Below are 27,095 nucleotides of genomic sequence, written 5' to 3'. Positions count from 1 at the left end.
ATGTATAAACATTAGATTATAAAGACATTAGATATTTTTGGAAGCAGGCAAAATGAAAAATGAGCAACGCCTTCGCCGGGAATCGAACCGCGGACCTCTGGAATACGCGCCCAGCATGCAGACCACTACACCACGAAAGCATGCTAAGAAGGCGAGAGAAATACCTTATAAAATTATTATCTATTTACAAAAATTATCCAAAAGAAACTTTTCTTTCGTTAGCAGGAACACTCATAGTTATAGTTAGAGCAGAACTGATTTTGTATAAATTACAATTTTTTAATAATATTGCGTTGATGATTCAGCAGAAAAAATGCCTTCCGCAATTAAATAAACGGAAAATAAAAAAGAGAAACTGATTCTGTTCTAGTACTTTTGCACAGTTAAAAATGAAAGCTCTATAATCCATCAACATTTTTATGGTACGAGCAGCACAAACACTGCGATAAAAATGCAAAGAAGCACTAAATTTGGTAGATATTTTTAAGTGTGCGCACTTCGAGCGTAAAATGTAAAATGCTTGCGTTGTAAAAGCTCTAAACAACCTACAATACCTAGAAAACAAGCTACAGTAGCATCTCTCTCTTAAATAAAGCAGACTGACTTATAACACAGTTGCCTTTTAACCTTATTTTATCTCAGGAACTTCACGTCATTTCGTTCACCATATACAAAAAATCCCTACAAATACTTACGCATTAAAAGAAAGTTACAAGCAATCTGAATCAAAGAAACAAATTTCAAGGCCAAGGAGAAACGCTAACGCATTCTTAAAGGACATTAAAAGTCACGCCCTTCCTGTTGAGAGCAGATTTTGAAACACCTTTGGCCTAAAAATCCTTCGGAACTGGTTACGAAGGAGCAAAAGATTACTTTCAGGTACGCATCTCGTCCCCCCGCCCTCTTTTTTAAATTTCTATACTGTAAGGAGAACTTATGTACAATATGCATGTGTATGTATATACAGGGTGAATCTGAACAAGTGGGCGAAGCTTTAGGGCAGTACAGGTTTTACGTATGAGCTACACAAGCTATAGCTTTGGGTGCCCGCTTTCTTAGGGCCTCCCCCCCCCAAAAAAAAAGCCCTCTAGGTATCTCAAAATCATATTTGGCAATGACATTTAAATAATATCTGGACTTATATAGGGCCCCATATCTCAAATAGCTTATGGCTTTATCAAGTCTTGGCCCTGCTTCAGAGGGTGATAGAAAGCAACTATACGAACAATATTCGTCATAGAATGTATAGTCAGAACGCAAGCAGTGAGAAGTTAAAGGGTAGTTTTCTACTGTTCACATTTAAAGAATTACCACAAGAATGAGAGGAGGTACTTCATAAACATTTTAACAATGGAAAATGGAGTTAAAAATGGAAAGCTCTACAATCCGTCAACATTTTTATGGTACGAAATGCTCATAGAAATTGCTCGAAAGACCTTCCGTCAGCTGTAATCCAGGCTTCACAGCTGCGGGATAGGGATTCACGCACATTTGCGAAGATTTCCCGAGTATCACCACCAACAACGGCAATCCTAGCAACAAGATCCTTATCGGTTTCAATGCGGCACTCATAGATTAGGCTATTTCATGCCTATGGCCCCACAGGAAAAAGTCCAAACACGAGAGATGCAGTGACCTTGATCCAGTGGCCAAGCTATGGGACCACCTCGACCAATCCATCACCCTGAGAATTTAGTGGTTCGTATAACCAGCAATGCACGGTAGAAAATGCCTTTGGGTGCCGAGGAACGACCCTTTTTATACCATTTATTTATAATGTCACTTAGCAACTCGCTGTTGGCGTTCCGATAATACATTCTAGATAATATTGCTCGTATAGCTGGCTTCCATCAACCCCTAAAGTTTTGCCCACTTGTTCATATTCACCCTGTATGTCTAAGATAAAACAAAATATGTACATCAACATTATAATTAAAACTAGTGATAACCCATTAATTCTGTCTCTGTTCTAAAAATTGATAATGCCTTTTTCTGGATTGCATTTCTACATTAATCCATATCATACGATTTGCATAACGCTGATAACGTAGCTAATTCGGAACCTGAACTCAAAATTTCGAGAATTGAAACATTCTGTTAATAAGCAATTTAAACCGAAACCTTCTGTTGGTCAGCTTCCATGTTGGATAACTGCTTAGCTCACATATTTTGTATCTAGCTCTCTTGTCGTTAAGATGCTTCTTCCCTCGCTGACATGTCACTTAGCTTCTGCTAGCTATTATCTTTGTTCTGAAAATATAATCTGTATAAAATTGTGGGGTTCCTAGCGCACCCACAAATCATGATGTGCAAATGCAAAAGAATATCTGTTCTAAGAATTAATTATGAAGGTATAAAATTATGCGTGGAATTTACGGCTACGTCTGTCTTCGAATGTCATCTTTCTAACTCTCCAAGTTAGTACAACGCAAAGAATCATCATCCATCCTGTTGCAGCTCTCTTCCAGGTGCGTTACATATATATAATACTACCAAATTCTAAAATGAAGCATTTTAACATCTAGAAAAACAAGCATAGAATCAACAATATATATATATATATATATATATATATATATTAAAAAAAAAAAAAAACAGGTCAACAAAGAAAAATTTTTAAAATAAAAAAAACTTTTTTTTTAATATTTAATATGTGAAAATAACTGTATTAACATCAAGTGACATCCACTACAAGTTTAAAAAAATGTATTTGAATTTGAGTGGATGAATAAAAAGTATTTTATAAAGGACTGAAAATTTGAAAAAGATATAGGGAGAGTGTGAGCTTATTAGTAGGAATTCAATAAAAATGAACGCGTATAAATTCTCGCTCATAAAACATACAGAAATCGCATGGAACTTATTGACATTAAAAAATCCGTGCCATATGTGCCATCATCGAAATACAGAAAATTTCACTTGACCTATTTCAGGTAGTGAAACTGGTTTTAACGCAAGCGTTTTTCGTACTTCAGGTTTTCAGACATTCTTGACTCAGCACTTTTGATATACACAAAATGTAACAATAAAGAACATTAACACAAACAAAATGGCTGACATTCAATAACAGTAAAAACTTAAATAACCTCTTTTATGCTACTTTAGAAACTGAAATACTACATAAAAAAATAACTGAAAGGTTTCAGATTTTAAATTACGTAAAAAGGGGCGTTTTTTTAACGTTTTGTGTGTTAGCTTTATTTATTAAATATCATGTTCTTTGCACTTAAACCATGAAATTCAGTCCAATAGCAATGTCGCAAAATAATTTTAAAATGAGCGTATCTTTAGAATTTCCGATACACAGTTCCGCGCGCTGGAGATAAAAAGGTTCCGCCCCCCCCCCGTAGAGTGTTGCCATTGCTCGCTTTGAAATCCTTGAGTTTAGTAATAAAAAATTCGTTAAAGTTTTATAAAATATGAAATCGAAAATAAAAAAAATTCCAAATTTCAAATTTGGGCTTTCACATGCCCATATATTCGGGTGTACTCCAACTGCGCTAATGAAAATCCCCCCCCCGGGGGTCGAGCCAACGACTTCATATAACAGGTAGACGGCTCACCCACAGAGAATTCGTCTGCTAGGCTGTCTCCAAACATATGCCACGTGACTTATGGTCTCGGCGCTCTTGGGGAGTGATAGCTTAGGCTATTCATCGCCAGTTTGGCGTGCTTTTGATATGGCAGGTAGTGTTTTTTATTTCCGTTTGCTGGGAGTCGGCAGACAACGACCTCGAATTAGGTTATTCGATTTTTTACAATTATTTTTAAATATAACTTAACCCCTTTTTTCCTGAATATTTTATCTATATTTTTAATAATCGCTTTAAATTATTTGCGCCATTGTTTAAGATTTTTAGGTTAAATAATTTTAGGAAGAAAATCTAAAATAAATAATAAAAAATTGAGATGGAAACTTTAATTTTGAATATCGTTTAAAAATTAATTGCACTACTGTTACAATATTTGAGAAGGTAAAAAATCTCGTTTATTTTTAATGCATTGCATCCTAAAGAGAAAAAGAAAATCATATTGTAATACATTATGCAGTTGATGAAATATATACACTTACAGACTGTTGACTTTCAGCTGGAACAATAAACTATTACTGTCGAAACTTATAATATAGTTTATAATACAAAAAGATAAATTTATTACAGAAAAATAGTTTACTTTCTTTCATTTAAGTAAACATAATTTTATTTAATTTAAAGTCAGAAGTAGTTTTTGGATCAATTTCATTTACCTTTGACCTTTCAGTGTTACCAATTGTACTTGCATTCTGGAAATGCACGATAGTAAATAAAATTTTTATTTTTAAAAAGATCTTTCACTGATTTTAAATATCCATTTTATTCAGTTACTTGCATATTAAAGTGCTCATAAACTTAGCAATGTCGAGAATATAATTTCATGCAAACTTGGAAGCTACTGCCTTAACTGTATGCTGCTATACACTAAATTTAGTAAGATTTCATATTTTGCACATCAGCTGTAAAATGTGCATTTCCAAAATAAAACTTTCTTTCTGAATTGTAATTTCAAACATGACAATACATATTCTATTTTATTCCTGTATCCCAATTAACACATTACGAAAATGTTCATTTAAATACAGTATTTACTATAAAGTAAATGGATTTAATTACAAATAAACACTCAAATTATGTAAAACAAAAATATACTACTTTGCATGAACACCAATCTTTTAAACCCGAGCAGGACGTACATTTTGAACAAAAAGCTTTCGTTTTTCACCAGCTGCAAAGGATCCAACTTGCATCTTATGAAGAAATAAAGCTTTTCGTTTGAAACGCATATCCTGCTCATATTTAAAAGTTTGGTGTTCATACATAGTAGTATATTTTTATTTTAAGTGGATTAGTGCTATTTTTTATTTATTTAATTTTTTTTTTCTAAAGAATATCAGGAACAATTACCAAAAATCACCTACTCAAACTGGTAGTAAAGTATATTCCAAATTTCCTATTTTTAATTTGTGAATAAGTAATGAGCTTTTTAAAACAAAAACACACAATTTGGCCTAAATATAGAAACTAAACATTATTATATACTACATTTATTTCTTATAATGCTTGGTAAGTTCGAATTCACTGCCACTTTATTCCTGCTTTACCAGATCATTCTTATGCATTAGCTTAAATTTAAAAAAATTAGGATTTATTCATGCATTATTAGCTAAGATACACTAGTATACAAATTTTCAGCTCATCTACAGATTTTGAATTAGCTTTTTTTTTTAACAAAGTAAACATATCGTACAGTCTTAATAATTTAATAATAATAGCATTTTTCTTTTCTTTTCTTTTCTTTTCTTTTTTTTTTTTTTTTTTTTCTTTTATCGTAGGCAGTACTTGTTTACGAAACCGAAACGCGTACGACTAGGCGAAAAAAGGTTTGCGCCAATTGGCGCAGCTTTCTATTTCACGGAAACAAAATTATATTAAACGTGTTCTATTTCACGGAAAGTAAAGAATTCTAAGTACACGGAAAAAGAACATAAAATTCAATTATTTGTAAAAGGTGATTCGAGTAAATAATGTCACAGTATTATTTAATACATTTTGATGCTATTAATATATGCTGAAAATGTCATATACAGCGGTAATTTCCTTATACAATATGGCTGAAACTTTCCAACCAATTCAACAGAGATAGTAAAATGACAAAAATACTGGAAATAAAATAATAAATCATGCAGTTTTAACTTATGAAATGTTATAGGTCCCCTTTTTACAAAACTTTCTTTACATGCATAGGCGCTGCAGCGGATAACCATTTTTTCTTAAATTTTATGTGACCAAGCAGAGCAGGCGTCTTTCGTCCCATAGAAATGAATTTAAAGTATTTCCGGACTTTCGAAATTCGACCAGCAGTCACGTGACACTAATGTTGGTACCGGTTGGAGGTTACAATAAGTTCTCTACCAATATATATCTCGTTGGGTCGAGCTATAGTCCAACTGCGCCAATCAAAATTTCTTCCCCCCCTGCTGCCTACAGGGTTACAATTTAACTTTTCGAAGCCAATTTTAGCCAAGAGGAAAATAAAAATAAATAAATAGAATTACATATCACAAGAACAAGTAAAAAATATCTAACAAGCAGGCTAATTACTTGAATAACAGTAATAAATGCGAGAGCTAACAAAGAAAATAAAAGGTATTGGTAAACATACATATTAGCATTACAAACATCTTTCATTTATTATAATAATATCATAAATTAAATAATTATAAAGCATACAAATTATATTTTAATAAATTACGTCAATAATAGTCAAGATGTCTGAACTAGACTGGAAAATTTAATAGAGTGCAAAAAATTATTCCATATCAAAGTGTGTTAAAGTGTGCTAGAAATATGTTTTGTTAATTAAAGCAATCATGTAAATGTTTGCAGAAATTAATAGTTAAATTAAAAAAAAAAGCTTAGCATGAAATCTATTATAACAACATTATTATGCATTTGGAACACTGACGTATAAATTGTAAATAAATTTCAATTATTATGCTAAGAAGTTTTTTCTAAAATTTATCTAGAAGAAAGGAATTAGATAAACAATACTGCAAATTAATATAATCAGTCAGGCCTCTCAATAAATAAAAGTTTATTAAAAATTGGGATGCAAAAGTTTGAGTAATATACTTGGAAATATCTGAACATATAATTAATTAGAAATGTATAATTAAATTAATAACAAGCTAATTAACAGCAACATTAAGCTTAATTTCATTCAATCTAAAACAAGCAATCGATGAGGAGCTCAGCATAACTGAAGTTTTAATGCTATTTTACGTAGATTTGCGTATAAAATAAAAGTTGCACTTGTGAAACAAGTGAATAATGTACTGATAGTCAACAGGAATTAAAATACAGCGGTTAAAAATATAACTACTTGTCAGAAGGTATGCAAAGTTGCCATGGCTAGAGAAATTAAATGGTTATAGAAAACTCATAAAGCGCTACAGTGTGAAAAGAAAATTCTGGAATAAACATGTTAAGACAATTAGATGGAGAAATAATCCCTAATTTATTGATATCCATATAAACTCTATGCTTTTGGAAAAATGTTACATATAATTTGCACCGAGGTATCAATCACCGAAACCGAGTTAATTTCTTTCAATGTCGGAAAATAATTTTAAAATGAGCCTATCTTTAAAATTTCTGATACACAGTTCTGCGCGCTGAAGGATAAAAAGAGATAAAAAGGTTCCCCCCCCCCCGTAGAGTGTTGCCATTGCTCGCTTTTAAATCGTTTAGTTTGTTACTCAAAAATTCGTTTAAGTTTTACTAAATATGAAATAGATAACAAATTACAAATTTCAAATTTGGTCTTCCACATGCCCATATTCGTAGGAGGATTACGTCGTTCAAATTTGATGGCTCTATGTACCGTTGTTTTGTCACAATGCGAGAAATTGACATACATTTATGCAGATTTTTTCATTTTTTCATTTCTTCAAATATAATGCAGGACTCTAACATTTGGTAGCAACAGTTTGAAAAATGAAACGGACATTTATAGTGATTCAACGCAAAACGAAAACAACAGTCCTTCTGGGACAAAGCTCCTTTGAACTAATAAATACCACGGGTTTGATATAAATCGTGTACATCAAGCTTTAAAAAATTAAATTCCAAAATGGATATTAACGGCAAATTCTGTCAATGGTAGACATTCCTTTGCAATTTATACTGATAGCTTTGAAAACAGATCGTTTGGTTGGAGGATGGCAATGACTTTTCTCCAAGCAGAACGAATTTTTATGACTGCGCACTACTTCGCAAAAGCATTCCATCGGGAAAATACTTGAAATTTCAAGACACCTTCCCATTGTTCATGAATCTACAATATAAGGATTTTTCACTACGTAACCTGACTTCGAGAAACTAGAAGCGTTCATCATAAGAAATGAAATGGCCGCCCGTCTCTTCCGAGTTCGACAAAATGGACGAAATCAGTAGTAAAATATTCCAATGAGAAAATTCGCAATAAAATTTAGTGCACAAGTCTTTTCTTATGTTGAAAAGTTAAGGTTATTCTAGTTTTTCGAAATCACGTTACCAAGGGAAAAATCTTAAGGTTCGCGAACATTTAGGAAAGTCTCTTTAAACGCTTTTGCAACTTTACCCTACGAATTCTTTACGAAGTTATGCTCAATCATAAAAATTTATTTTGCTTATCAAAAACTTATATTCATCTTCAATCAAACAAACGGTTCTTAAAGCGAACAGCATAAACTGCTACTGAAATTTCGGATGACATAATACTCGTATTAATCATATACGGTTTTATCCAATAAAACAATATTCATACTGGAACTTCCATAAGGTTTGAAATTTCGATTTGCTCAAATTTTTTATCATTCGATATAATGCAAGTCAGCTACTAAATACATAAAGGAACTTTCGTATTAATAATAATGAAAACGTTTGAAATTTAATCAGGGGCTGTTTTTGCTTAAATTTAGAATTTAATGTCGAATTAATTGATATGTCGATAAGTCGTTTCGTTTCCTTCATTCACAAACCTTCTCATTTATCGTAATATTCGAACGGAGTATCCAATCATTATTAGTTTTTTCTTGGGAGAAATATTCTCTTATAGTTTTCTTCAATTCAAAAATGTGCTGCATTGCATAATTTCCAACACTATCGTCTAAATTCTTTTTCCGTTTTTCCGTTAGCTTAGTTTCGCAAAGCACTACACGCCGTTCTCGTTAACATATGATGACTACGTGTTAAATTTTAAAGCTAATCTCTAATTAAATGTATAGCTTCATATTTTTTAATAAATACACTAGTCAACTAGTGTGAGTGCTTTATAATTTCTTTTCGAATTTTTATTTTTACTCGCGGAACCCTAAGGTTGGACTCACGGAACACCGGGTTCTGCGGAACACAGTTTAAATACCACTGCTGTATAGGAATGGTTGATCAAGAATACGTTTCAAGAATACAATAAATTCACGCATTTTTCAGAGTTTAACTTTAGGAACAGACTGCAATTTCATAAATTTTTATCATACTTTTATTCCTGTGTTAAAATAGATGAAAAGTCACGCAGTGAACATGATGTACCTAGAAGTACAAGGTTAAATTACCTACACGATTTCACGAAGCGCAATTTTTTTCTCATACTAAACTTCAAAAATTTATATAAAAAAAAAAGGGTCATTTGTGGCATCGTTTTTTACGGATAAATTTCTCTTCGTCATAAATGCTGGATAAGGAAGGAAGATATAAGAAATTAACTTATAAACCTTGCATGAAGTCGCAGATAAAACTACTACTCTGGTGTCTAGCATCAGTTGCGATAAAATAAAATGTGAAAAAGAATATCTAAAATACTTCAATTCATCAACGACCGGTAGAACAAAATTTAATAGCAATATAAATATATAATAATAATACACGTATAATATTATTTGATTTAATATAATATAATGATAATATAATTTCTCCCAAACACTCCTCTACCATTTATTTTTGCTGAACATTTTATCTTTGCTTATCATTTATCTATCCATTTTATCTTTGCTGAAATCAGCAAAGATAAAATGCATGGATCGCACAAAACATTAGTTTTAAGGCATAAAGGCAAGTGATTAATATTTTATGAGAAAATCACTTCTCATAAAATACTGAAGCGGTGGAACCGTAAAGAATTGTGGGAAGAGGAAGGAAACAAAAAGCTAAAAAATAAAGTTGCTAACGTCCAAGTTCAAGGAGAAAAGATGCAGGTATTTCATTCAATTACTTTTATTCAGAAAGATACGATTATTATCTGTTAAAAATATAATAATTGTTAATGAAGACTACGAATTCAATTTATCATTATTAAGATTATGACATATGATTCAATAAAATTAAATTCTCTATCAAATTTATTAGACTAATGTTTTAGTAGTTCTTCGCCTGTCGAATAATAACATACGCGTAACCAAATTTTATGAAATTTGACAATCGTTTGCCGTAACCTTTTCCGATACTAAAAGATTACAAATTAAAAGATATAACAGTAATATTCAAGCACTAATAATTAAATCTTTGACTTCCGGCTCCGTTTTACAAAAAAAAAAAAAAAAAAAAAAAAAAAAAAAAGTAATTCTTAAAAAAAAAAAAAAAAAAAAAAAATCTGAAAGCTTTCAGATTTTATAACAGAGGCAAAAGGGCGCTTTTTTTAACGTTTTATGCGTGACTTTTATTTATTAAATATCATGTTCTTCGCACTTAAACCACATAAAACTGAATTCAACAGCAATATCGCAACATATTTAAACACAGCATACCTTTAGAATTTCTCATACACAGTCTCTCGCGCTGGAGATAAAAATGCTTTTTTCAGTACAGTTTTCCATTGCTCGCTTTGAAATCGTTGAGTTTGTTAATCAAAAATTCGTTGAAGTTTTACAAAATTTGAAAGAGATATAAAAAAACGAATTCAAAATTCAAACTTCCAAGATGTTATTCAAAATCTGATGGCTGGTACTGTTGTTTTTTCAAAATGCGAGAAACATTCATACATTCACGCATATTCTTCATTATTTAGTTTCTCTAAATATAATACATGGCGATAATATTTGGTGGCAACAGTTTGAAAAGTGAACCAACACAGAAAGTGAAACGACGCAAAATGCCGTTTTGAGACTAATAATCCCTTAGGTCTAATTAATGATAAACATAAAATTTTTATCTATATCATGTAATGAAGCAATAAATAAATATAAGAAATCCTACCAGAATATTTGAGAACAATTAAATTTTTTACTGATAGATATTTCAAAAACCTCAGCGAATTCCTTCCAAAATTAATACAAATTTAGGCGTAATATTATTGCCTTCAATGAAGCATTTAAAATTATCCAAGACCAAAAAATAGACAGTTTGCAGCGCAACTATTACCATCAACTGACAAACCTAAAATTTAAGCATCGAAAAGAAAAGATTAAACATCGACTCTTCTCAAAATTTACCGAATTAAGCACAACACGGAAACGATATACTTACGTCGCTACGCTTTTCGTCAAGACCAGTTTTTATCATCAGCAGAAGTAAATACTACTTCTGCACTCCATTTTGATTTCGACTTCTTTTTTTTTCCCCGCTAGGCAGGCAAGAGCGTCTATCGCTGATCCTCAAAAAATGAAGCTGCATTCTACCGGGATCACATATTCTCACGAAGATAGAAATTGCTGCTACTCTGACGTCAGAAGGTCAACGGGTCAAACATTTGTTTAAACGATAAAAACCATGGCTGCGAAAAAACATAAAAAACTTTGCTTAAGTTCCTCCCAATTTCGGGCTGTGCCAAGTAGGCTTCTCTAATCTGGTGAAGTATGAGATCGAGTACAAGTAAATGAGAAGGGCGCGTTTCAACGCCTGATACTCATCAATCTTTCGGCATGATGTTTCTGAAAACTAGCTCGTGGAAAATGTTGCGTCTCTTATCAAAATCGGGAGAATTTCCTGGCATCTGCGCTAAGGATAAGATTTTTTATCCCCGTTATTTAATCAAGTGGTTAGTGTCTGGAACTTGGAGGTCACTATCACGTGTGTGAACAGGGTGACCAAATATTTCTACTTTTAAAAGATTCATTGCCATTATTCTCCACTATTCACTGTATTAATTTTCTTTAAATTATTCTCCAAGTAATTATATCATAGCATTTGAAATTTCAAAACTTTCTGCAATGGTATTAACAATCTTTCATACAACGCTATACCAACAGAAGGTGAAGATAAATTCAATAAAACACGTAATAATTCGTAGAGTAGATTCAAGACTTTTACCACACGCTGACCGCAGGCCATAGATTTATCTTTTAAACTAGACCTTTTCTAGTACTCTGTTTGCTACTTTCTTTCTTGGGGTTATTTATGAAACGTTTAGATGTGCATGTCCCATCTGGATGAAATCATCGACCATTTTGTACTGTCAAAGATAGTTCTTGATGTCTTGAAGGACGTATTTTACGATTGATACGGTCGTAGTTATCAACATTCCTAATGAATTTCATCTTGTAACTCTGGCAGTTTGCAGAGAATTTAGACATTGTTTTCAAGATACTGTTGTCTATGCAGTCAACTTTTAAGGTACTTCTCTGTTAAAGCTTTTGTTTTGGTCCTCTTTTTTGTTTTGGCATACTTCATAAATGAGATGCATCGCGAATTTGGCTTGGCTTCTATCCTGGAGGGATGGATCTTTAATGCAACATACCAGATTCCGTAACTTGGTATCTGCTAAGAGATGAGGCAGCAGCTATTCCGTTTCTACAAGAAAGAAATATTCTTCACAAAGAAAAATTGTGTTCGAATAATCACTTCATGCAATTAAAATGTGATTCGAAGCCGAAATCGTTATGCAGTCTTTGCTCATGCCGAAAAGAAAATGATGTTCGAATACAAATATTGTTAGTTTCTTGTATCATGCACTCCTTTCGTTACTGCAGTAAGATTCATTTACTTTTTTTTAGTGGCGAGCTCTAGCCGTTTATAGCGTTGGCCACTATTAAGGCCGGAAGTGGTAGCCACTTCATTCTGGAGGCACCTAACAGATAGGTCACCGTTGTCTCCTATAAAGGGATGGACAAATTACATCCATGCCTACTCCAGGATTCGAATCTGGGCTCCTGGGTGTGACAGTCAAGAGTCACTAACCTCTTCCCAATCTGGGCGGTAGATTCATTTACTTACGGTGTCAGCAGTTAACGTTAAGTTTTGCAAAGCAAAGCTAGCTTTAAATGAATGGCTACACAACAACTGATTGGTATAATTACATGAAAGAGGTGTCGACCAATTCTTAGTTATCTCGTCAACACGTTAAAATTCCTAGACATAACAAAATTTCAGAAATTGATGAAACTATTCATAGAAAGAAAAAAATGGAGTGTATCATGTACCTCCCCCCTTCCAGGCACACAATAGGCTTTAGGAGGCTTTTGACGTTAAATTATAGAATGCTCTTATTGCTGTTCTCGATCATTCCGTTTCGTTTAAAACCCAGCCAAAAGACGGGAGGGAAAAATAAAGTAAAATGCACCAAACTGTAATCGAAAATGCTGAACGGTAAAAGTACCACTTTTAAATCAATATACAAAATGTATTTGTAAAATATTAGAACTAAGGTATACTCTGCACACAGAAAATGGGGGGAGACAGTTCTACATTTTTCGATCTCATGAGCACAATGTTCACAGTATCCCCGTTCTTCCAGGATTTACGTTCAAAATGAAAGTTCTTATCGTTTCTTACGCTATTTACAGACTTAGCCGCTAGGATTTTCCATAACGTAGTTCTAAAGTTTCCACGCTAATAATGGACATTATAATAGTTCTGGAGCTCCTCCTTTTTCTTCAGTGGATAATTTTCTAAAGTTCCTCTTATTCTTAATAAAGGACATCTTGGTATGTCTGGAAAGCTTATCATGCTTGTACCAGTTTCTCATTAACCAAATACATCTCTGACCATTTCACAGCAACTGCAGAAATACTGTCTGTCTGCGTGATAATTTAGAAGCTGATCCCTTGAAGCACAATGCAGTCAATATTCATGGCCGATTAAACACATTCTGAACAATTCTTGAAAAGCACATTCTTAATCTGAATTACACAACGCGAAGGGAGCAATCTTCGCGCCGTTCTTGAACACATTTGTGTCTTTTGACTTCGTATGAACATACAATTGACGTAATTGGCGATATATTGTCAGAACAACAAGCCAAAGCAGGAATGCGATGTGTCAAAGTTTGGTGTAGTTTTAGTTTAGCTTTATCACTATTGATTAGTTTCTAAACTTGAAATCATCATTAGCTGAAGCGTTATGCAAGTACACGCGTCATTTAAGTCATGTAAAAGTCATATAACAATGATTACTTTTGAAATGATGCAGTTTAGTGCGATTTATTTAAGCAATTACTACTTCAGGATGAAAAGGTGAAAGAACCAGATTAAAATAGAGAGTTGAGGCACTATTACAAATTAAAGTTAGAATTTCGATTTACATATTTTTTATCTTACACATATATGTACATACTTTCTCATTAACAACACCACAGACTTTAATATGAAGCCTCAAAATAGTGCTAAAGCATTGTTAATAATCGAAACGAAAAATGGCCAAATGTAATTTTGAATATTTTCGTTGCTAAACAATGCTTAATATATAAAATATTTGGAACAACATTTTGGCACTTGAAGTTATATTGCTAATGGAAATTAATATAAATTTCATTTTTATACTGGTAACAAAAAATGAAATTATATTAATATTATTATAATGTCGTAGAAGTAAATTTAATAACAATATAAATTTAGATTCAGTGTACAAACACAGAGCTCAAGAAAGTTTTACCTGAAAACTTGCCGCTAAATCCAGCAAAAGTAATTTTTGTGGAAAATTTTATCTCAACTTCGACCAACTTCATTTGTATACTCCAAATAAGAAGGAAATTCTACGGACAGACACACAAATACAGCTAGTTCCAATGTTTAGCAAAGAGTATAATATTATGATTACTTGAATGGATAAAAATTTGAACTAATTTTCAGAATTTCACTGATGCTATGAGGTTGATCAAGAAGTAAGGCAGGATTAACACGGACAGTTCCGAATGAGAGAAAAAATACTGCTGCCTAAATTAAATTATTAATATTGTATCCAAATCTTCCTACGACTTCTGCCGTTCTTTCGAGCAACTTTCAATCCTCTTTTCGAAGACTTTATTTAGTTTTGCCGCAAAACATTAATTTATTAGTAAATTTTTTTTATATCTATCTACAATGGATATTTTTGCAAAAAGAAAAAGCTACATTAGCGTAAAAGGGCAATAACTGGTAGGTGCAGTATCTGTATTCTTAGGTGGATGAGTAAAAAATGTTCCCATTATGAATTAAAAATATGGGTTCCTCTTTTGGGTTAATAATGTCCACTTTTATTGAGCAATTTCTGTAGTATGTCATTAAACATTTTCTTACTGAAGAATCAAGTCTGTTGATCAAAGCAGTTCGCTTGATGGTCAAAGCCAATTTTAAACTATCAAACTGATGGCGACAGATGTCCACATCGTCTAAGAGGCTTAAGCACCATGGTTTATTAGCATATTCATTTGAACAATTTATTGGCCCGGTCATTTGAACTATTAGCCAATTACGCTTGGTTATTAGCCAATTACGCTTGGTTGTTGACTAATAGTTCAAAATAAACCTTCGCCATATGCAGAGCAAAAATTTCTTTGCGTGCAATTCTGTTTTTTGTATGGCATCTTTCTTCTCATCTGGGCTCAAACACCGTCTTTTTTAAGTAACATAAGCATAGAAGACTAAGAAGAATGGCATAAGAATTCTTCTCTCATCACCACTCACTAGGAAAGATCCACTTCCATTTCTTGTAAACAGAGAAATGCACATCGATACTCGTTGTCGGACGGGTTTCAGCTGTGAGTTCATTGTTGAATATAAACAGCAGTAGCAACAAATTTTTCCCTTCATTTCAAGGAACGTATTTCTGTTCAGTGCACTCATTGAAACCTCTCTGGTAATTTTTTCAATTCCTGATACGTAGAATTTGATCTTACCAGCATCTTCATCACATTTCACCTCCAGTAACTGCCCAATTCTCGGCTTCCCTCGCGATTAAAACTGTCACTTTGAAACTCGTAAACCGCTTTTGACATTGACATTCACTCACAGTCCCTAGGTACACTAAACTCCAGCGTGGCTGCATGGCCGTTTTCTCCACGAGCCAGTTTCCCTTATAAAGTCCTCCACGAAGTCATCTCTTTCCTTAGACAGATATCCCTCAAGTGCTTTTTCATGATTAAATAAACCAAATCAAACCGTAGTTTTCCGATAGGTAACTATTGCATTTGCGCTACCAGAAGCAACCATTCCGGGAATGGGACTATTCGAGGTGGCCGTTTCGCCGTCAAAACATATTTCTTTACACACCTGTATTACATCTTGCCGTATTATTTTGAGTTGATTTAAACTAATAACTCTGTTCAGTTTAATAATTTAATTTGATAAAAAATTTATTTAAAATAATATATAAAATGTTTTTATGTATAGTTTTAACCGTTACACATGACATATTAATTTTAAGAGAGTAAGATGCAGACAGATTGCAAAGTAATTCCGTTTTCCTTTCACATTTCATAAAAATGTGAATTTCCTGCTTGTATGAGTAATTTGTATGAATTAGCTGATTAAAATTTCAAGAAAATTTGACGAATCGTATAAATATTGCACCCGCATAATTTTAAAATCGATAATATAACTTCTGTTACATCAGAAGTTTAGTCCCAGTTCTTTTTGCTACTGACATAATTTCCCAACTATGTGTAATTTCTTTACATCTCATATTTGTAAATAACTATATACGTTATATTAAAAGCAACTTTATTAAGTATATAAAAGGTAAACAGAATTATTAAACTAAATGAATTTATTACGAGTATATAATACAACGAGATAAAATACAATCACGTAAAGAAAAATATATCTTTACGACGAAACGGCCTCTTTTAGTACACATTTGAACTATATTATATTATGCGTGGCACTTAAATTTTACTCCTTTAAAGAATTTTTATTATTCAATGTCTTTTATCAAACTGCTGTGAAATTATTTTGCTTGGGTAGCAAATGCACACCCTGTTTCATATTGGTCAAAGACACCTCATAAAAAGGAAAATATTTTTCGAGATGAAGGGAAGATAAAAAGTTAACTCAGTGGGCCTATTTTATGAAATTTCTTGTAATCTTCATCAACTCAAATATTCACCTAAGTATTTTAGAACAGCAGACATTAAATATAGCTTCACATTGCCAAGTTTGATTCGGTTAAAATCATATTTACTTGCAAAGGAAAGAGAAATTCCAAGTTATGTTTTCTTTTTCTCCAGAAAAACTCGTGCATAGTTTTAAACAATACTTTTTTAGTCCAAAGGGGCTGTTTGCCCAGAAGGACTATTAATTTTGTTTTGGCATTTTGCGTTGATTCACTACAAGCGTTGTTTCACTTTTCAAACTGTTGCCACCAAATATTATCGCCCTATATTATATTTAAAGAAATCAAATAATGAAGAATCTGCATAAATGTATGTATGTTTCTCGCACCGTCAACAAATTTTAAATAACATAGTCCTCCACCTGAACAAGGAAGCCTGGAAGCCCGACTTTAAAGTATATTTTATTGCCTATTTCTTATTTTGTAAAGCTTTAACGAATTTTTGATTAACAAAGTCAAGGATTTCAAAGCGAGCAATGGCAATGTTGTACAGAAAAGACAATTTTTTATCTCCAGCGCGCGAGACTGTGTATCGGAAAATCTACAGATATGCTCATTTAAAAAATATTTTGCAATATTGCTGTTCAACTGAATTTTATGGTTTAAGTGCGAAGAACGTGATATTTAATAAATAAAGGTAACACATAAAACGTTAAAAAAAAAGGCCCCTTTGGGTGTAATATAAAACATGAAAGCTTTCAGAATTTTTTTAAAATTTAAATTTTGATTTATTCTTCTTTCTCACCTTTTCTGGGAGGAAAAAAATAAAAGTGCTTTTTAAATCCCCTAAAAGCATAACGTTTTAAAATCACGTCCATTCTAACAGGAATTTCTATCTTTCAGAACACCGCGATCTAGATTAGCTCTAAAATTCATTAATAATAAATATAATAAGAAAAAAATCGTTAAAGTGTTACAAAATATGAAAAGTTCCAAATTAGGGCTTCAAGATGCCCATATTCGGTGCAGAATTAAGTTATTAAAAAATTTGATTGCTATAGGTACCGTTCTTTTATCACAATGCGAGAAATATACATACATTTATGCAGATTCTTCATTATTCAATTTCTTTAAATATAACACACGACGTTTATATTTGGTGGCAACAATTTGGAAAGTGAAGCGGGCATTTAAAGTTTTCAAAACGAAATTAATAGTCCTTCTGGACTAAAAATGAATTTTTCACAACCAAGCCAATATTATTTAAAAGTAATACTTAGTAACGAATATTATATGAATAACACCTAATTTTTATAACAATTTTTAATACTTAAGCCTCACATTTTCAAGCAAATTTTCAATATTAGTATCAGTTTTTTTTTTTTTTTTTTTTTTTTTTTTTTGTGAATACATAAATTAATTAAAAACCTGCAGAAAACTAAAACCGTTAAAGTAATATTTAATAATCTATAATTATTGATGAATTATTAATATACCTTTAGTCTAACTACCCAATATTTTCGAAAACGGCGCCCAGATGTTATAGCGGTTAGGGGAGACTACTGCGATACCAAAAGGTCCAGATTCGAATGCCGGGAAAAGACATGGATGTAAACTACTTGTCCCTTCAATCCCCTTGAAATTTCCTGTTGCTGGCTTTGATTGCTTATGCATACAATATATTATGAAATTTTTATAATTATAAAACTGATTGCCATTCTTATCTAATCACGTATGACAAAGTACAACTACTTTGGACTGTTAAGATAAATTGCTTAGGAACTCATCTTAAGAAGAAAACCCTTCATGCTGTTAATCAAATATAGGAAGTTACCCAACAGTACAAATGCTGATTTAATTACAAGCACTAAATTCGACGTTATTACTATTTAATAAATAATGAGGGGTAAAAATAACTGAGTCCCATAAAAATTCTCTATAAAAGTTAGGAGAGAAAATTATATCAAATTTATTTCAACTGTACATAAATAAATTGAATAATAATTGCGGGAAATACATCGTCGGAAAATAAATCTTACAACGACAGTAATATTATTTATACGAAGAAATTAAAGGACAATAATTATTTTACTACTTGAAAGATGATACGCATAAGTAACATACTTTTACTATTATTAAAAAAAAAAAAAAAAAGTTAAAAAACTTAGATATTTTCAAACTTAATTCTTCTCTCTTGCGAAACGTTCAAGTTTTTCCCGACTGCCTAATGTAAATATAACAACATAAATTACACTGTTAAACAATTTTAAATCTTCGATTATTAAGATATAGTGAAACTTCTCATTGCACTCATTCTGAAAGTGACAGTATTTCTGAGAATATAAATAAACATTAGGATCTGAATCCAGACTTCTATTTTTCAGGCGACAGTCGGCGTGACTGGTTATTCTAAGGAGGTTTCACTCTGCTTAGAGACTCGCACATATGAAAATGTATTTTAGTGATCAAAATTAAGAAAGTACAGATGAGTTATGCCGAATATTACTTTTTATTATCAACAAAGGCACGTGTTTCAGCTTGATATAAAAAAAATAATAATAAAGACCGAAGATAACAAGACTAAGTGAAATACATTCGTCGTCAATGTATTTTTTCACTTTCGATATTCGAGAATTACATACAAAATTTAAATCTCAAAATTCCCGTTTGTAGCTGAACACACACACACACACATACATACACACACACACACACACACACACCAAAAAAAAAAAAAAAAAAAAAACTATTTTTAAACGACCCCACTGGCGAAGAACACTTACGGTATCAAACGGAAATTTTTAATTCTGAAAACGACAACAAAATTCTAATCCTTTTATGAACCCACACCTTTTTTATTTGCTCATACACAAAGTTTTCATATATTTAAAAGGAGCAAATTTTGCAAATCAGGCAAAATTTCTGTTAAAACAATTACTAAATTTCTCATTATAAAGCCAAACAAGAACTATAAACAGTTATTTTTCCATAAATAAATGACAGCTCGCCGCGTTCATTACATTGTGAAAAAAGAACAATAATAAATTAAAAGAAAACTCACATCTAATCATTTCCTCTCGTTTCAGCCCTCAAGCCAGCCGTAGGAATGGTTAAGTCCAATCAGATAAGCATCATTTCCTGCTGTCTTTTAACTTTTCGCTCTTCTTCATTAAAGTAGCACCTAAATGCCCTTAACAATCTTCTTCTGGCACAAGCTCTCTCCGTTAGTACTTCCTAGTGTTCGCCTCCAACCACGTGATAAGCACGCAAAGCTGCCACTAGAGTTTATAAACGCTAGTGAAAAAGTTTTCTGTCTCAACCCACTTGAATTCGTGGCAACCCGCGCACTTTTCTCCGTCTGCCAGAACTTGAAAAGAGACTTTCGTTCTAGTAATGACGTCAACCGAAAAGTACCTAATCACAGAGCCAATGGAGAAAAGAAGGTGGAGCTAGGCTAGATCGTTTAGTATTCAACTAATTCCAAGTTAATATTCTGGATTATTCTACATTTAATAATTTTGAGAAAGCTGCTCGTGTTTTGTTAACATCCACGAGAATGTCTAAATCGAATTTAAATATGCTGCAAAAATTCATTAATTAATTAAAATACGTTTTAAGTAATATTAACAATACCATTAAATCGCATAGCCCAATGTATTGAATTACTTATAATAATGCACCACGTATTCTTTTTTTCAAAAAAAAAAAAAAAAAAAAAAAAAGTTTTCTCATTGCATATATATTTTGTAAATATTACTTTTCTAATAAAAGTACCTTTCACTACACACACACACACCAAAACAAAACAACAACAAAACAAAAAAAAAAAAAAAAAAAAAAAAAGTAAGGCCAAAAGATATAATTTTGGATTAACTATCTCTTTAGGATGAGATGTATTATATCTTTTCAATTTAAATTATTCCCAAACTCGGTGCAAACTTAAAGTTGGGTTTAATATTAAATTACTTTCTTTTTCTATTTGCAGCAGATTACTTTCTGATATTACAGAAACACAGATTTTTGGCTGTTTCCTAAATTTAATTTATAGTAAGTAACAGAAATAAAGATTTTAATTGTGTTTTCTAATTTAAATTATTCCCAAACTTAATGCATTTTGGGTTTTATATTAAATTACATTCTTTTGCAATAGATTTCTTTTTTTCATAACAGAAACACAGATTTTCGGCTGTTTCTTCAATTTAATTACTGGTACATAACAGAGATAAAGATTACAATCTAAAATAATCTCATGTTAAAATTATACTAAACACATTTGTGTTTTTTAATCTAAATTATTCCCAAACTTGTGGCATTTTGATTTTATATTAAATTACATTCTTTTTATTTGCAGTAGATTTCTTTCTTACATTACATAAACACAGATTTTCGGCTGTTTCATCAATTTAATTACTAGCACATAACAGAAATAAAGATGATAATCTAAGATGATTTGCATGCCTGACTAGCATACAACCTTTTCTTTTCTGTAAATGCTAGTTCCCCAATAAATAATTTGATTCACTAAAACAAATCCAAATGAAAACTTTAATTTAAAATCAAATTTGAAAACAAAAGTCCATGAAAACTAAAATTTCTATTTCATTATATAATTAAAAGCCTTGAAGGCAAAAATTTTAACATGCTTTACGAACTGCTGAGAGAAACTTTAATTCGTACGAATGGATGAAAGGTATCTGAAGATACACTGCCTTCCAAAAGTTAAGGAACAGTATGTTTTGTGCATCTAATTTGAGAATGAAACAACATAGAAACACTTAACTTACAAGACATGTTCACTAAACAGTTCTTTAATGAATGCGACATAGAATGTTTCTAAAGTTCAACACAAACATGAATTACAGTAAAATATTACACTTTTGGAGAAACAGTACATCACAGTTTTTGAGGAACAATGTGGTGTTAACATTACAAAAATGGAATCTGATAAGGAATGTGTCCACGGGTAGCTGCAATACATTAGCGGCAGCGACGTGCCATTCTGAGAATTAAGTTGCCAGCCAGTGAAATGGGAAACAACGATCAGATCAGACAGGGAGTAATCCTTGTCCAAGCTCAGCTACGAATTTTCGGCCAGGACTTAAAGCAGCAACCTGTCTCCCAAGGTAGTCCCAAAGATGCTTTATCGGATTCAGGCCTGGGGATCAACCTGGCCATTCCATCCGCTTCATACTATATTCTTCAGCAAACCGAGGTCGGTGCTGTGGCGCATTGTTGCCCATTAAAAGAAATCCAAGACCAATAGCAGCGGTATTTATGGGCTGACATATCAATCAAAGATCTCGTCTCGATACCTCACATCGGTCAAAGCTTCTCCATGGAACATATGCAGGTCAGTGTGACCACAGAGAGAGATCCCTGCCCAAACCATTATTTCATCACCTCTGTAACTCTGTATTTCCACAATGTGCGATTGGTTGTATCTGGTGCGTTGTTCCCTCCAGATCCAGCTGAAGATCTGAATCACTCTCTAATGTAAACCTGGACTCGCTCGTGACACGAACAGATACCTGTTGTTAACTGGTCTAGAGAGTTGTTAACTGGTCTAGAGAGTGTTGCTAACTGGTCTAAGAGGCGTGTTCTCTTGCCCAACATAAACGGGCACCTCTGTGTCCTCGGATCAAGGAGACACAAATAAATGGTCATCTAGCATATAAACCTGTATTGTCCAGGCATCTGCGCACTGTAGTAGCTGAGATTCTTGTTTATGTTGCCAGTAAATGATCTGCCATGAGATAAGCCACAGTAATGTTGCTCTTATTCCGCAGTAGCTAGTCATTTTTAATTCAAGAGCATCATGATCAGATGTGGACACAACATGACTTTCTTGTACGCCTATTTAAAGTATAGACATTTTTTTCTACACTTCCTTTATTCCCTTGAATTATTCTCAATTAACCGATTCCTCAAGGCAAGTTGAAAATGACATCAAAAACTTCAAATTCTAAAATTAAATATCCCGCTCAGTTTTTGTCAAATAGGAGTCAAATTTCTTGTATCTTTATTTTTTCATAATGAATGTAAAACTTTTCCAAATAGAAGGGCCCGGGAGACCCCATTAAGAGAAAGATTTCGTTATTCGTCCAAAATTTATTATTATTATTCCTTCAAACTGCCAAAACATGAATATTTTCGTCATTTAAAGTCCTTCTGTGACTTTCTTTATTTCTGTTATGTCAACGACCAACGATTCCGAAAATAAAGACGGGATAAGGGGGTATATATAGAATACATATAATTTAGGTACTCCAGATTGCAATAAAAAAAAAAAAGAGATGTGCATAACTAGATGTTATAGCAGTCCCATATACAAAATTTCAATGTCCTTTAAATTATGCGAGATACATACGTACGTACAACTATCATAAAGAAAAAATCCATTTTACAAATTGTCCTTTATTCTGTCCTTACGTACATACGTCATGCAAAAAAATCCTCCAAATGGATTCCGGGAGGGCCAAAATCAAAATGAATATTTCTGTTGAAATCTGAAACCCGAAATTTTTCATTATTGCATTACTTAACTTCGTACGAGGAAGTGCAAATGGCAATAAGAACTCCGAATCACGTGAAAGGTATTGCGGAGGATTAGTAAAGGTCGCTTTCATTGTATTACATTTTCATCTGTGTATTATATTACTGTTTCTGTCATAGATAGCATGTATGAAACAATTGGCTAGAGGTTCTGAACCTGTTTAGCCCCATGCACCCATTTTACCTCCTTTTTCCAAAATTTAAAAAATAACATATACATCCAGTTATTTAGATTATTTTTTACGCATTTCATAACTTAAACAGAAAGTATAAAAAAATCTTTTTAAATACCACAACCTGAATAAAAATAGTTTTTAAACTAAAACTATATACAGATAAATGAAAGCCTCACCCCCCAGGGCTAAATGGATTGCTAGATTTTCAACTACAAGGATTCAAAACTTTTATGATAAGCATCATGGTTATTCCTGATCATTCTTTATAATTCTTTTTTCGTAATAATTCTGAAAACTTGATTTCTTGATCTTTTATTTCTGTCAAAATATCCAACATCTTTCTGACCATAAAGGAAGAGGTTTGGTTTATTTGATTCCGGCAAAGCACTCAAGGTCTATCTTTCAAAGGGAAGGAATGCCTTCTTGGAGGACTTTCGAAGGGAGACTGCCTCGTATATACGTTACACGTGGGAGAAAACACGAAAAAGCTCATGTAGCCAGCCCGTTCGCCAGTATTCGAACTACCAGTGTTCAGCGGTTTTACCGTTCGGCCGCTCATAGGCGTACATATAGGAAGAGATAATTTCGTTTGATGTTAATGGCAGTCTTAGTTTTAACGATAAATAAATAAGTCCTCATTATTATTTTTTAATAAGTTCTCATTAAACAATAATAATTCGCTGTATTTAGAGAACTCGAACAGTGAATTCTGAAATTCCATCGAAGAGCTCATTTACTATTTGTCACAACTTAAAATGACAAGATTTCACATCGGCTTTTGACACGATTTTTCCCCGGGAATTGAAAAACCAATCATTAAGTATAATTTACTATGTATGATTTTCTAGATTTAAAAACATTTGCCAAATCGAAAAACAAATTCATATTTGTATCTTGCAAAATTATTACTCGAAAACATACACGGAATTTTAATGAATGAATCTTATAATACGATTTCATCCGAAAATGGTAACCGACTTCAGAATGAAATTAGCCATTTTTTAAACCACAGAGCAATTTGCCATTTAAAGGCTTATAAATTGGTACGCAGGCGATACTAGAACTAATATGGAGGTAGGAATGACGTCAGGCGATTGGTAGTTTAAGGATACTACCGCCTACTGGTGGGATCGACGCCCGGCATTCGTCAACTGACGTCTTTCGAATCGCGTTGTTTATTTTGGATGAGGTATGGTAATTGTCCTTAGCTTTTGTTAAAAATTCTTTTTATCCAAAAATTTTGAAATGCTTTATTTCTTGAAAAAATGCATAATAGTATACGAGTTTTTGCCATCTCTTTTTTAAAGAAAATAAGTAAATCTTTAAGCAAAGAACTTTCACCCGTTTTCTTAATAGAAATTAAAACAATCATTAATATTTAATCGCCTAATCATATATATATATATATAATTAAACGATATTAATAAAAGGTAACAATCTGAGGAAACTAAATTTTAACTTTCAGCAATTGAAGATAAATACTCGTGAACAAAACTCACAGTTTTTGCATTTTTTCTCCAACAGCTTTATAAGCATTTATTTCTATAAAATGAAAGTGATAATTATTGCTGTTGCACATATTTTCTTAACATACCTTACTATGAAGCATATAAACTGTGAATTTAAATGTTACTGACATTTTTGTAATGAACTTTGAAAAACATGCTGTTCATTTACTTTTGGAGAGCAGTGTATATGATTATTGTTGAGACCAAAAATTATTCAAACTTGTTCACTGATTCAAGTGGAAATAATTAGATTTTAAAATCAGAAATGTAACGTTGGATACTTTTATATGTATGAAGAAGAAAGAGAGAATTTTGTTTAGTTTAGATTATCTTTCATGGATTGGTTTGGTTTATTTGATTATGGGAAAGCACTCGATTCCTATTGAGGACTTTTCTAAGGGAAACTGCCTCATATGACGTTATATACTGGATAAACCTCGAAAGCGCTGATACAGAGCCCGTTCATCTCGAATAATTCAGGTTGAATTACCAGTGTTCAGGGACTTTACCGCCTGGCCAATGGTGGACTATCCTTCATGGAAACAAAACTCAAGGAACTAATCGAAATGATTTTTAAATAAATTATGATATGCTCCAAGTAATACTTTAGAAATTTCTATATTTGAAAGCATCTCAACCACCAGTGCCCAAGAGGCGAAATCACTAAATACTTGGTTGTTTAACCTGGGTTCAATTCCAGACGAACGGGCTGGCTCCAAGGGCACCTACGCGGTTTTCCCCCATGTATAAGGTAGATACGAGCCAACAAAACCATAACTAAGGTTTTCAGCACCTGGGGACAACCAAAGATTTTGCACCCCTTCCTGTTTTCCAAGAATGGAAAACAACTCATTCTAAAATTTCGTAACACCCTCTGGATGCTGCGCCCGCGGATAGATTGTCTTGTCTTGCCTCTCCCCCTTACGTAAGGTACTGTAAGCATGGTTCCCTTAGAAAGTTCTCCACAAAGGTATCCCTCCTCTTAACCAGATAAGACCCACGAGCGGCCGAGCGGTAAAGTCGCTGAACACTGGTAGTTCGGTCCGAGGTTCGAATCCCGCGAACGGACTGGCTGCATGGGCGTTTTCGTGGTTTTCCCCATGTGTAATGTGTATACGAGCCAGTTTCCCTTAGAAAGTCCTCCACGAAGGCATCCCTCCTCTTAGGCAGATAGCCCTCGAGGCTTTGCCATACTCACACACACACACACACACCTCTTAACCAGATAACACTCATTATAATCAAATAAACTAAACCAGTGCATCTTAGGATGAAGTTAAAATACAGATCCAACTTCTGTAACATTTTTATTTGCATTAAATCAAATAGAAAAAGTAAACAGGACCTACGAAATATTTTGCACTGTCTTTAGAATTTACTTTTCATTATCACTGGAAATGCTATCCCCATAACTTCAATTATTTACATGAAAGAAAAAATAAATTTATTCTTCAAAAATAAGTTAATCATGTCTTATGTATTTGCATATGTCCATCTTATAATTTATCTATCTTCCAGGATATATCTAAACAACTATCGGTAATTTCCCAAAATTTTTATATACAAACTATTATGATGGACACTTGACTATATATGAAATTATTTGGTCTCCTTTCGTGCATTTCCTAGCCTAAATCACTTTTGCAGAACAAGTGGATTAAATTGAAAGAAACAAGATAATTTAAAACCGAAAATATTTGCCTCCTTAAGAAGCAAATGACAAATTTGTGAAACATACAGAAAGATATCTACATGAAGGCTTTTTTAAATTTCATTATAACTGCAAAGGACTTCAGAATCTGATTACAGAAAATTGTTCAAAATTTAAACTTTCAATTTGTGTCATATTTTTTAAATATTTAATATATTTTATAACACATGATGAAAGCATTAAGCTTAACAAATAAATGCATTACAAGACATTGATGATATTGACTCTGGTAGTATGCATATTTGTTTTCAATCATATATAAGACATGCTAGAATTATCCGATTTTGGTTTAATCAAAAGACTTGACACACTGAAATGATTGTGAACACTATATAATCAGAAGTGGTACCCTAAAAAATTCACAGTGCTTTAAGTCAAAATCTGAATAATGTCC

At 32.6% G+C, this 27,095-nt stretch overlaps 1 long non-coding RNA gene across 1 annotated transcript in view; it reads right to left on the bottom strand.

The window, feature by feature from the left end:
* LOC118191287 (uncharacterized) overlaps nt 1–20,083 on the bottom strand; it is a 167,668-nt gene extending 147,585 nt beyond the window's left edge. Inside the window, exon 1 of the long non-coding RNA XR_004758562.2 lies at nt 19,816–20,083. This is a non-coding gene — a long non-coding RNA (uncharacterized LOC118191287). The remainder of the gene's footprint in view (nt 1–19,815) is intronic.
* Between the last annotated feature and the right edge of the window lie 7,012 nt (nt 20,084–27,095).

The sequence above is a fragment of the Stegodyphus dumicola genome, chromosome 3 (assembly GCF_044657685.1).
Source record: "Stegodyphus dumicola isolate Sdum_Otavi_A_Nest chromosome 3, ASM4465768v1".
Classification (NCBI taxonomy): Eukaryota; Metazoa; Arthropoda; class Arachnida; order Araneae; family Eresidae; genus Stegodyphus; species Stegodyphus dumicola.
Note: the sequence above shows the minus strand (reverse complement) of the source record. Positions and strands in the feature narration are given on the sequence as shown.